Source organism: Neovison vison, chromosome 8 (assembly GCF_020171115.1).
Source record: "Neovison vison isolate M4711 chromosome 8, ASM_NN_V1, whole genome shotgun sequence".
In the NCBI taxonomy this organism is placed as follows: Eukaryota; Metazoa; Chordata; class Mammalia; order Carnivora; family Mustelidae; genus Neogale; species Neogale vison.
In genome coordinates, this window is record NC_058098.1 from 72,881,990 (window position 1) to 72,893,121 (window position 11,132).

The 11,132-nt window shown below is 37.0% G+C and overlaps 1 pseudogene; it reads right to left on the bottom strand.

The window, feature by feature from the left end:
- Nucleotides 1-10,358: 10,358 nt before the first annotated feature.
- Nucleotides 10,359-10,916, bottom strand: LOC122915425 (annotated as a pseudogene).
- Between the last annotated feature and the right edge of the window lie 216 nt (nucleotides 10,917-11,132).

Below are 11,132 nucleotides of genomic sequence, written 5' to 3' on the forward strand. Positions count from 1 at the left end.
TAACATCTTTTTATGGGCTGCACTAAAGACTGAGTTTGCCACATAATGTTGATTTCACTTAATCTAGAATATTATCACGATTTATATTTTTGTAATACAGTGTTTTTCTTGCTCCTAGATGTTAATATGAATGGTAGAGTGGAAGGAGACAGAAAAGGAAAGCAGCAAAGAATCCGGACAATATCATATGACAGCAGTGAAATTTAATGTAAGTATATTTTTACTGTGGCTGAAACAATGTGAAAGTGGCTGTGGTAGTGAATAGACTGTTTTAAGGAATAAAAGATGGTGGGGGAACAGGTGCAGAAGAGTGCAGAAGGGAAGAGTAGTGATTCAAATGGAAGCCAGAGATAAGGATACGTCTCAGACCTTGCAAGACATTATAGCATATGTTAAAGATTTTGGTTACTATTCTCAGGACAAGAGAATTAGATCAGCTTTTAATCAGAAAATTTAATTATAGCACTGCTTAGAGATAACCCAGTCATTGTCAAATCAGATTCCAATGACTGATTCTACCTGTTAATATTTATCAGCCATTAAAAAAAATCTTCAAAATATTGATAATTTGCCTAGGTCAGTAATTGTGGTTATAGTGTGTATGTTCATTTTTTAATTTCTTGGATGTACGTTTACGTTGACGTTGACAAAATTTCATATATTTATTTTTTAAAGCGACAGTTGAAATGTTCCACAGGATAGGTGATTATTTATTTATTTATTTGACAGCAAGGGAGAGTATACACACAAGCAGAGAGAGGTGAGATGAGCTGGGAGAGAGGGAGACAACCTCAAGAAGACTCCCTCCTGAGCATGGAGCCCAGTGCGGGCACTCGATCCCATGTCCCTGAGAATCATGACCTGAGTGGAAACCCAAAGTCCAATGCTTAACCAAATGAGCCCCCCAGGTGCCCCAAGGAAAGCTTTTAAGAAACTATTATGAATGACTTATTTTGGACCAGCTTGTGCTCAAGGACACACTTTGAGATAAACAAGACTATATGTGAAGACCCAGCTGGTCAGAAGATCCCTGTCTAACCCTAGTATTTTTGAACTTTATTCCTAACTTGTGGACTAGAGAAAAAAAGTATTCATTTAGCTGCATGGTGTTTCACAATAGGACAATTAGGTTTAAACTTCTAACTGAAAGGATCTGATAGGAAGCTTACGTTCAGCAAGAAAGAATTTTTCTCCCGGTAACTCTACTCAGTTACATTATTTCCCACTCCCAGTGCTTGATACATCTGTGAATCCTTTAGATCCCACTGTCATTTCAGTCCAGCGTATCACACAACTTTGAGAAGTTTGCTATCTATGTTTTAGGTATATTAGTCCATGGTACTCCTCAGCATCTTTTCAGAAGCCTTGTGTAGATTCAGCATTTCAAAATCCTACAAGTACTGCTCTCCCTTCAGCTCATACCAGGTAGATTTTTTTTTTTCCTCCCAATTTATTTATTTTCAGAAAAACAGTATTCATTATTTTTTCACCACACCCAGTGCTCCATGCAAGCTGTGCCCTCTATAATACCAGGTAGATTTTTGATAAGTGAGTAGCAGACATTTGGGGAGGATAATAATCAGGTAAGAGAAGTACACCAAATGTTGCTGCCCCAACTCCTCAGAAAGAAAAGCTAAAATTCAACTCCATATAAATCCAAGTCTCCAAGGGAATGTCCTTAAAAATTCTGCCTTGTCTATTTTTCTGTTTCCAGTGACAGTAATACTTTTTGTAACTTGCTATTTCATCCCAGATTATATTTGAGCGGAACTAGAATCAGCATACAGAGATAACACAGGTGAAAAGGCAGCACATCTTTCTTCTTTCCTTTTGTATATACAGTGTGCAGCTACTCTTTAGCCCTTTCTCCAATCTGAGAAAAATGTAGCTCCCAGACATTTGAAAGGTTAGGAATTTAATGGACAAGAGATAAATATATTCTGCAGCTCCTGTGACTGGATATTCCCCTGTGGGTGATCTCCTAAGTCTATGGGTTGATGACAGATGCTGCGAAGCAGGAAATCAAGCCTGTCTACAGTAGCTGTTCACACTTTTCATTAAGAAGAGGGTTATGTCCCAGATTCTCTTGGGTAAATGTGTACCCCTCACAACCACAGTATCTGAATAACGTAAGTGAGCCCGGAAAAATAGCAGTAAGATTCAAAGGGAGTGGGTCAGGTTTATGCAGAGAAAAACACACCTCAGATCACACTATTAATAAAGTATGAAAAATTCCTGGAAGGTATGATAGTGTATAATGTGCACATTCCATCATCAGAAGTTCATATTCATGCATTCATGTATCTCTTCTCAATACACACCTAAGTCTACCATCTCACTTCATTCTTAAAAATTTTTAAGGTCCCTATATTTTGAAAGGCCTGAATCATAAAAGAAGAGTCTGATGAGAAGTTAAAATTCCCTAAGAATCAGTGCACCTTATTTAACTTCACAGGGAACTAAAGCCTGTAATTGATTTTCAAATCTGCTTGAGGACATGCCCCTGAGTGTCTGAGGATAATGGCTCAGTGGAAATCTGTGGCTACTATTATAGCTCAAGAACTAAACCTTTAAAGCCCGCAATAAAACAGCTCATCTATGGAGATGATAAACTAAACTTGAGACATAGCAGCACACCATAACATTCTAGCATTCGGTGGAACAACTGGTCCACAGTGCACGCACCCGGTGTTGCTGGGACCTTAAGACAATCACTGAAATGGCTGGCTCTGACTGGGAGAGCTCTCCTGAGATACTGTCTTGGAGGATTTGCTTCCGTCTTTGATTGGACTCCTAGATTCTTTTCCACATTGCAGGTACTGGGACTCATAGGTCCAAAACTGCTTCTTCATTTACTTGTCTGGTATCTGGGCTGAAACAATCAGAGCAGCTGGATCTAACCAGGCATTTTGTTCTTACGCTCTCCATAGAATAGCTAGTCTGGGCTTCTTCACAGAACGGCTATCTCAGAGGAGTTTCCTACAGGGCAGCTGGTTTCCCCCCAGAGTGATTGGACCAAGTCTAGGCAGAAGCTGCCAGACTTTTAACGAAAACTTGGAAACTTACAAAAACAAAACAGAACAAAACAACCCTCAAAAGAATGAAAACATGATTTCCACTCCCTCATATTGGTCAAGTCATTCAGATCCCAGAGGAGGGGAATTAGACTTCATCTCATGATAGTGGATTTGCAAAGAATTTGCAGCATTTTAAATATATCTCGAAACAAAAAGACATTCACAGTGAGAAGATATATATTTAATTCTGTTCCTCTCTTCTATACTTAATCCAAGCAACTTGAATGTTCTAGGCTTCTGTTTTTCCCATCTGTAAAGTGGTAAGTATGATTCCTGCCCTTCCTACTTCCCCAAAATAATGCCACAACACAAAGAGTAAAAAATATGGCAGTGCATTAAGCTTTCAAGAAAAATTTGAATATTGCATTAAAAAAAGAAAAACATCTGAATTAATACCATTACCTTGGGGTAAGACGGAGCTAAATTTAACACAGCTCTACCACTATAGTTATAAGGCCATAGGCAAACTACAGAGTATCACTGAGCTTTGCTTTCCTCACTTCTAAAATAGTGAAGAATAACAGAGCCAACTTTACGATATATAGTATTTAGCATATTTAGGACAATTCCTATTACAAAGCATGCAGTAAATATTAGCATATAGTTATAATTTATTTCCATCAAGTGTAAACTCATGATATACTGATGAATGACAGGACCATGATCTTCAATATGCTGATGAAGACCAGACCACATTCAATACCCTAAAGGTGTCACTTTAGAGAAGGCAATGTGCTATAAACCATCTTTTTCCCCTCTCTTTATTTTTCCAGTCAGTGCACAATATACTTCTTGTTACTGAGAGCCACCAGTAGGGAGGCTCAATGTAATTAAAAGATTGATCTTCTGGAAACAATGCTTAATAACAGGCATGGAAAAGTGAGAGTAATTCTGCATTTTCAAACAGTGTCCTCAAGTTAATTTAACCTGAGCTGTTTGTGAACCACCTAGAAAGTCTGGGATCAATATGTCCACGCTGAAATCAATGTACCATAGAGAAGAGGAGACAAGCTCCAATTGGCTAGTTCATTCAAATCAGTGGAGCCTTGGAGAAGAAGCACTTAGTGGAACATCTATTTTGTATGCTCCAGATGCTGCCAGTTCAGACGTGCAGGGCCAATGTTTGTATTTTCCTTGTTCTCTAAATGCAAAAATCTTTGTGCATCTATGAACATATGCCTCCTTATAGTTACATATCCAAAAACTTTGTGTATTACATAGTCAAAAAATGAAACTGGTTCTAATCAAGTTCTTCCTTCTTATACTTCAAAAACCTACCTCTAAACAAACAAGCAAAACAAAAACAAAAACAAAAACACAAAAACAAAACCAGACATTGAATAATCATCTACCAGATTTGTTTTCAAACTTTTCTCACCGAAGCATCTTTGGGACATCACATTTTCATTACTATTCTTTTCATGACTTTATTTTATTCTCTTTACCTATGCTACTTGGCCAGCTTTTCTATACATTTGATTTTCTTCCAATATGGTTTCTCTTTTGTTCTATCAGTCTCTAGTAGTTGATAACTTTTCTTCAAATTATTGCAGTTTGAGAGTCATTGAGAGCCAAGCACGAGAAAGCCCGGCATGAAATGTTACTCATTCTATTTTCTTTAGTCTCTTTATCCCAATATTATAGCTGCTTGGGTATTTGTTTCATTTTCTCTTCTCTTCCTCAATGAAATATGTGCTCTACAGACAGAGAAAGAATTCCCCCTTTAGATTACTGATTATTACCTTTAACACCAATATCAGTAAGTCAGAAGAAAAACATAGAGGTGAAAAATACTCCTGAGTAGTCATATAATTCAGTTTGCAGGAAATGTGAAAATATTCACTTTTTAAGTCATTCCAGCCCATAATAACTTGTTTAGAAATCAAGCAAAAACAAAACAAAACAAAAACCTAGCCCACAGGTTTCAGTAATTTTTGCTAGGTCATCCAAATTGTGTGAAAATAGTGTTGTATGTCATATTTCAGTTATGAAAACACAGCACAATTTGTGTTTCTTGAGCATTTCTTTTTTTATTTTGATTGTGGGGATGGATGTGAATTTATTTCATGCTCATTTTGTATTCAGATACATTTTAGCAAAGTATAAACATTTCTTTTTTGTGTGGGATATAGCATGCACATATCTTGTCTACCAAATAAATTATTTACATGAACCCTTATATATGTCATCCTAACTTCCAACTGGCTAAGAAATGTATGAGGAATCTAAGAGCCAAGCTCAGAGGTTGGCACCAGGGAGCAACCTCAGAGAATGATCTTACAGAAGCTCACCAGTTGGTAACCTAAACACAAAAACATCAGTAGAAAAAAAGTTAAATTCTACTTCTCTCATTTATGTATTAGAGAAAGTAAAAAGTGTTTCTAATATTACATCTTTCATTAAGAAAAAATGTAGACAAGAAAATCATCTAGGAACAGAAAAAACTCTCTTTAGAAGAATGAAATGTCTTGAGGGATTAGAGAATTTCACACCAGTAATTGAGCCATGGAGAATATTAAAATTAGAATTTATTAAATAGCAACTTCGCTGAACCTAACAGACCATATGAGCAACAGGAGATACACATTCTAGGTTCCCAAAATGAATATTGGCTAACAAACAGAAAAAAGTGTAACTTCGGCTTTAGGTTATAGAACACCCTAAAAATGTTACCAGCTTATTATAAAAAATGGTAAGACCTTAATCAAATAAGTAATTTATATATTAAAAAATATAATTTAAAAGTCTATTTTGGGGGCAGCTTGTGGCTCAGTGAGCTAAGCATTTCACTTTGGGGTTAGGTCATGATCTGAGGGTCCTTTGATGAGCCCTGCCTTGCCTTGGGGATCCAGCCTCAGTAGAAAGTCTGCTTAGTCCTTCTGCCTCTGCCCCTCTGCCCACTCATGCTTGCTCACTCTACTAAATAAAATCTTTTTTTTTTCCAAGTATACTTTTGGGGGGCACCTAGGTGGCTAGTGTGTTAAAGCCTCTTCCTTCAGCTCAGGTCATGATCCCAGAGTCCTGGGATCCAGCCCCGTATCAGGCTCCCCTGCTCAACAGAGAGCCTGTTTCCTCCTCTCTCTCTGCCTCCCTCTCTGCCTACTTGTGATCTCTTTCTGTTAAATAAATAAATAAATAAAATCTTTAAAAAAAAAAAGTATATTTTTTAATTCTATTTTATTATTAATGCTTTACTTTTGTAGAACTCATTTCAGCTTACTGTATTTGAAACTGATTATTTCATTTGATGTATTTGACCCCTATAAAAACTCTTTAAAGTTGTCAGGCAAATTATTATTTACTGCCCATTTCATAGTGAGAGAATTGGGGCTTACAGAGTGGATTCACCTAGTCAGCCAACTACCAAAAGGCAGAATCAGTGTAACAACTTGGGCCTTCTACTTTAAAACATAGACTTTCGTCTGGCACAATACAGATTTTAAGAATTTCACAAGTCCCTCTTATTAATGACTACATTTTGTGTTTCTTTACATCTTAGGATTTTGTCTGATTAGAGACTAGACTTGCCATAAACTATTTGACTTGATTCCTTTAGTTGGCTTAGAACTGTCTGCACTAGAGTAGATAAAGAAATCTCTTGTCATTTGAAATAATACACTGTTTACTATATTTTATTTCTGAATCATCAGTTCATGGTTTCTTTTCAGTCATCTCTTTTTCATCTCAAAATGTTACCAGTAACTAAAATGTCACCCATCCTAGTAAAATATCCAAATTTTTTAAAAAATGAAAATAATTCATGAAACTAATCTACAGTGAAATCAAGTTTTCATAGTTACATCATTTTATACTGTTCCAATGCATGTTGATTATATTAACTTACTAGATGTTCATGTTTTCCTTCCTATCAGAATAAGCATGCACTTGAAAAAAAAATATATATATATTTTATATTTATATATTAATATATATAAAATCTCTGGTCTTTGAACACTCAGAGGTACTCAATATACTCAAAATCCCTCTCAGGAATGTAACATGCTAAAAATATCCTTCTTGCATATTCCTGCTTTTATTCAGAATGATTCCATATTCTCACATGGGGCATCTCAATTGTTCTCCCAGTTTAGCTGGGTGATGAATGTGATGGAGAGGAGGAAGATCATTTTATCCCCTTTTATTCAAAAGAAAACATGACAAAAATTTTGAGCAACACAACACGGGTTTAAAGGCATGTTAAGGAACTTCACTCACCTTCTTCCGACTCATCAGTAAGTGTGAATTTTACATTGTGCTTGTTTTTATAATCAAAAAACAAATCTAATGAAATGAACATATGCCTAATTAAGGAAGTCATCAATTTGAAACCACGACTTTATTGAGCATTCACAATGATTCTATCTTTTACTTTTAGTGCTTTCTTCTTTGGGAAGTAGGACTTCCAGGTTGTCAGAATTAGAATTCCTGTATTCTCCATGATAATTAGCATGACCAATTCTTGTATTAATCACATGGCTTTCAGCTGTGACAGGAACTGACAGAATGGAGACCTCTGAGTTATTAGCTAGTAGGTTTCAGATTAAATCTTTGCATCCTCTGTAAGTCGAAGTCCAGTTTATCTAAAAATTCATATTAGAAATATCCTTAACTTCCTTAGCTTTCTCAAGCTTCATGAGAACTATTCTTTTTCTTACTCATCCCATGATATTCCAACCAAACCTTTATTTTAAGGTGCCATAAAACTATTTAGAGTAAGTTAAGACTGTTGAGGTATCTACTTCATCAAGTAAGTATGGCCCAAGTTTTAAGTGTTCCTAGTGTTTCCCTGCTGCTCTCTGTACTTGGACACATCATATTTCCAGCTGGGTTATGGACCATTAGCCTATCCCACCTTACTTCATCCTGAAATACGAAGTCCAGTGACAGCCCCTAGCTTGACTCTGGAGAATTCAACAATTTTATTATTTGGGTCTCTGGGTTCTTTGTCCACATTGCCTATTTGAATGACTAAAGTTCATTTTGTTCAAGACAAGATAGGTGAATCACTATGTGTGATCTTCTGACAAAGTCTGGGAGAAAAGTTGCCTAGGAGTTACCCATCACTTTTTGGGAAGAGAGTGTTTTGTTTCACCAGCATTAGTACAGCACTTTGTACTTTTAAAGAGATTACAAATACATTATGCCATCTGATCCTCACGAAAGCCCTTTGAGATAGGCTGGACACTTTAAAGACAAAGAAATTGGCTCAAAGAGATTTTCTAACAAAGCTTGTTAGTTAGTGGCAAAATTAGATCTACTGATGCTTAGTCTGTGCTCTTTCTGCCACACTGAAAGCTTAGCTGGACGAGTTGGAAGGAAAATTTTCTAAGGCCTGCAATACATCATTTTTAAGAGTTTATTGCTTTCTTATTATTTAAGATTTTTTTAAATGTCCACTTTAGATAAATTGGAAAATCTGGAAAATATAAATTAGATGAAAATGAGCAATAATGGCAATGCCTACAAGAAAACTTGTGTCATGAATACATTCATATATATTTATGTAGTTGACATAAACTACATTACTCTATTTATTTACCCTGGGGAAATTTTTGCACATGTGCATCAAGAAACATGTACAAAAATATTCATAGCAGGAAAGGGTAGAAAATAATCCTTCAAAATAATAATAATAATAATTCATAAACTATGAAGATTATACTTCAACTTCTTTTTTTTTTTTAAAGATTTTATTTATTTATTTGACAGAGATCACAAGTGGGAGGAGAGGCAGGCAAAGAGAGAGGAGGAAGCAGGCTCCCCGCTGAGCAGAGAGCCCGATGCGGGGCTCGATCCCAGAACCCTGGGATCATGACCTGAGCCGAAGGCAGAGGCTTTAACCCACTGAGCCACCCAGGCGCCCCCATACTTCAACTTCTTACAGTGTCAGTTTCCAATTATATTGGCAACATGTTTTCATGCTTTGAGTATTTTTCAGAAGTTTTAAAATATATACTATTTTAACATCTGGAAATGCTACCATAACTTTTATGCTATTTATAATTGCCAATCATACTTTCTCTTATCTTTCACATAATCAGTAATAAGTTATAAAGAACCTTGGAATTATTTTCACTTTTAAAAATTAGAATTACTGGGGCACCTGGGTGGCTTAGTGGGTTAAGCCTCTGCCTTTGGCTCAGGTCGTGATCCCAGGATCCTGGGATCGAGTCCCAAATCAGGCTCTGCTCAGCAGGGAGCCTGCTTCCCTGTCTCTCTGCCTGCTGCTCTGCCTACTTGTGATCTCTCTCTCTGTGTCAAATAAATGGATAAAATCTTTTTTAAAAAAATTAGAATTACTAATCATAAATTATGCTTTTAAAAATAAATGCTATAAGCTCTTTTATGTTTTCCTATAGCCTATATCAATTTACTTTTAATGCTGGTGAATACTCACCATTACAGTCTAATATTTGCCAATTTTTGACATTTTACTATGACCAACTCTTAAAAGTTAAAAGGCTTATTTTAATTCCATCTCTTCTTCATAATTGTAGGAAATCTCATTCTTCCTGGTTAAGTCACTAGGAAAAAAATAAGCTGCCTAAACACTATTTTTTAAAAGGTTTTATTTATTTATTTGGGGGAGAGAGAGCCAGAGAGAGAGCACAAGCAGGGGGAACAACAGAGTGAGACAGAGGAAGAGGCCCCATGCCTCTTACGTGGGGCTTGATCCCAGGACCCTGGGACCGTGACCCCAGACAAAGGCAGAAGTTTAACAAAACTAAATTCACTAGGCCCTCCAACCTAAACACTATTTTACTTATTTTAGAGTATTATAAAACAATCCATATTTTACATAGTCTTCTAAAACTCTGTTCTTTACTTAAACTGCTTCTGGTTTCACCCATATAGATAAATGTTCCTGTTCATTGACTTTTCACTGTATAATATTCCACTATATAAATATACAATTTATTTACTGATTCTTCAGCAGGGGAACATGTAAGCTATTATCAGTTCTTTGTCATTACCTCTAATGCTATGAATATTCTTTTTTTCTCTTTAATGATAAATTCATTTATTTTTCTGAATTTAGTTTGCTGCATGCTATTCCCTGCAAAGATGGAGCAACCACACAATGTCCATGAGGCCCCAGTCAGAGCTGAGTATTATCCATAGGCAACACAGTACATCAGAGGTCTAAGAGAAATCCCCCAACCTAGGCCTGGTATTTTGGTTTCAAATAGTCACCCAGATCCTCCTTACAGACCCAGAAAGATGGTCCTTCTTTGCCACCTAGGAAAAGTTGATAGCAATGTTTTGAAGAATACTTTGGCCCTAAGGGTCTGATGTCCCCATTGCCTGAGGGAACTTGAACTTGTGACCACACGGTGCAATTCCCAGGACCTTGGCTTCCATGTCATTTCCTCAGAGTACAGCCATGGTTTGCTCAGCTGTTCCTCAGATGGTCTTCTTGGGCTGCCATTCTGCCTGTGGGAGTATCAAACATGCCGGTCCCCAAGCTTCTCTTTGACCAACACAACAAGGTTCTTATCTAGCTTCTGGTGTGGTGGTTATTCCTTTCATCGGCTTCTCTTTAATGCGAGCTCCAAGTCAGCTCTCTTTGCCAGTCAGTCACTGGGCTTCATCCAAAGCACAAAGCTCAAGGCCTGAACACATATTCTATCTCCATCTGCTGTCATAGAGCTGCCATATCTAAGACCAGTGGTGGCCACTGCAGGCACAACATACCCAACAGGCTCGATGAAGATCCACTGCTCCAGAGTGTGGCCCCAAGGGCCAAGCTATAAGAACTCAGGTTACTGGCCCAGAGCCCCTTGATGCGCTGCTAGTCCTTTGCCACCCCTTAACAGTCTGTCTTAAAGGCACTGCCATTTTTCTACCCTCTCCCGTTATGAACATTCTTGTACATGTTTCCTGAAGCACATATGCAAAAATTTCCCCAGGGTAAATAAATGGAATTATTTGGTTACAACATGGTACTCTTGAGAAGAGGCATCAAACCAGTTTAAAATAATTATGTTCATAGAACTAGGTATTCACAACTTTCTTCATTACTATAGTTAAGTCAAGAAGACAAGAAACTTGGTT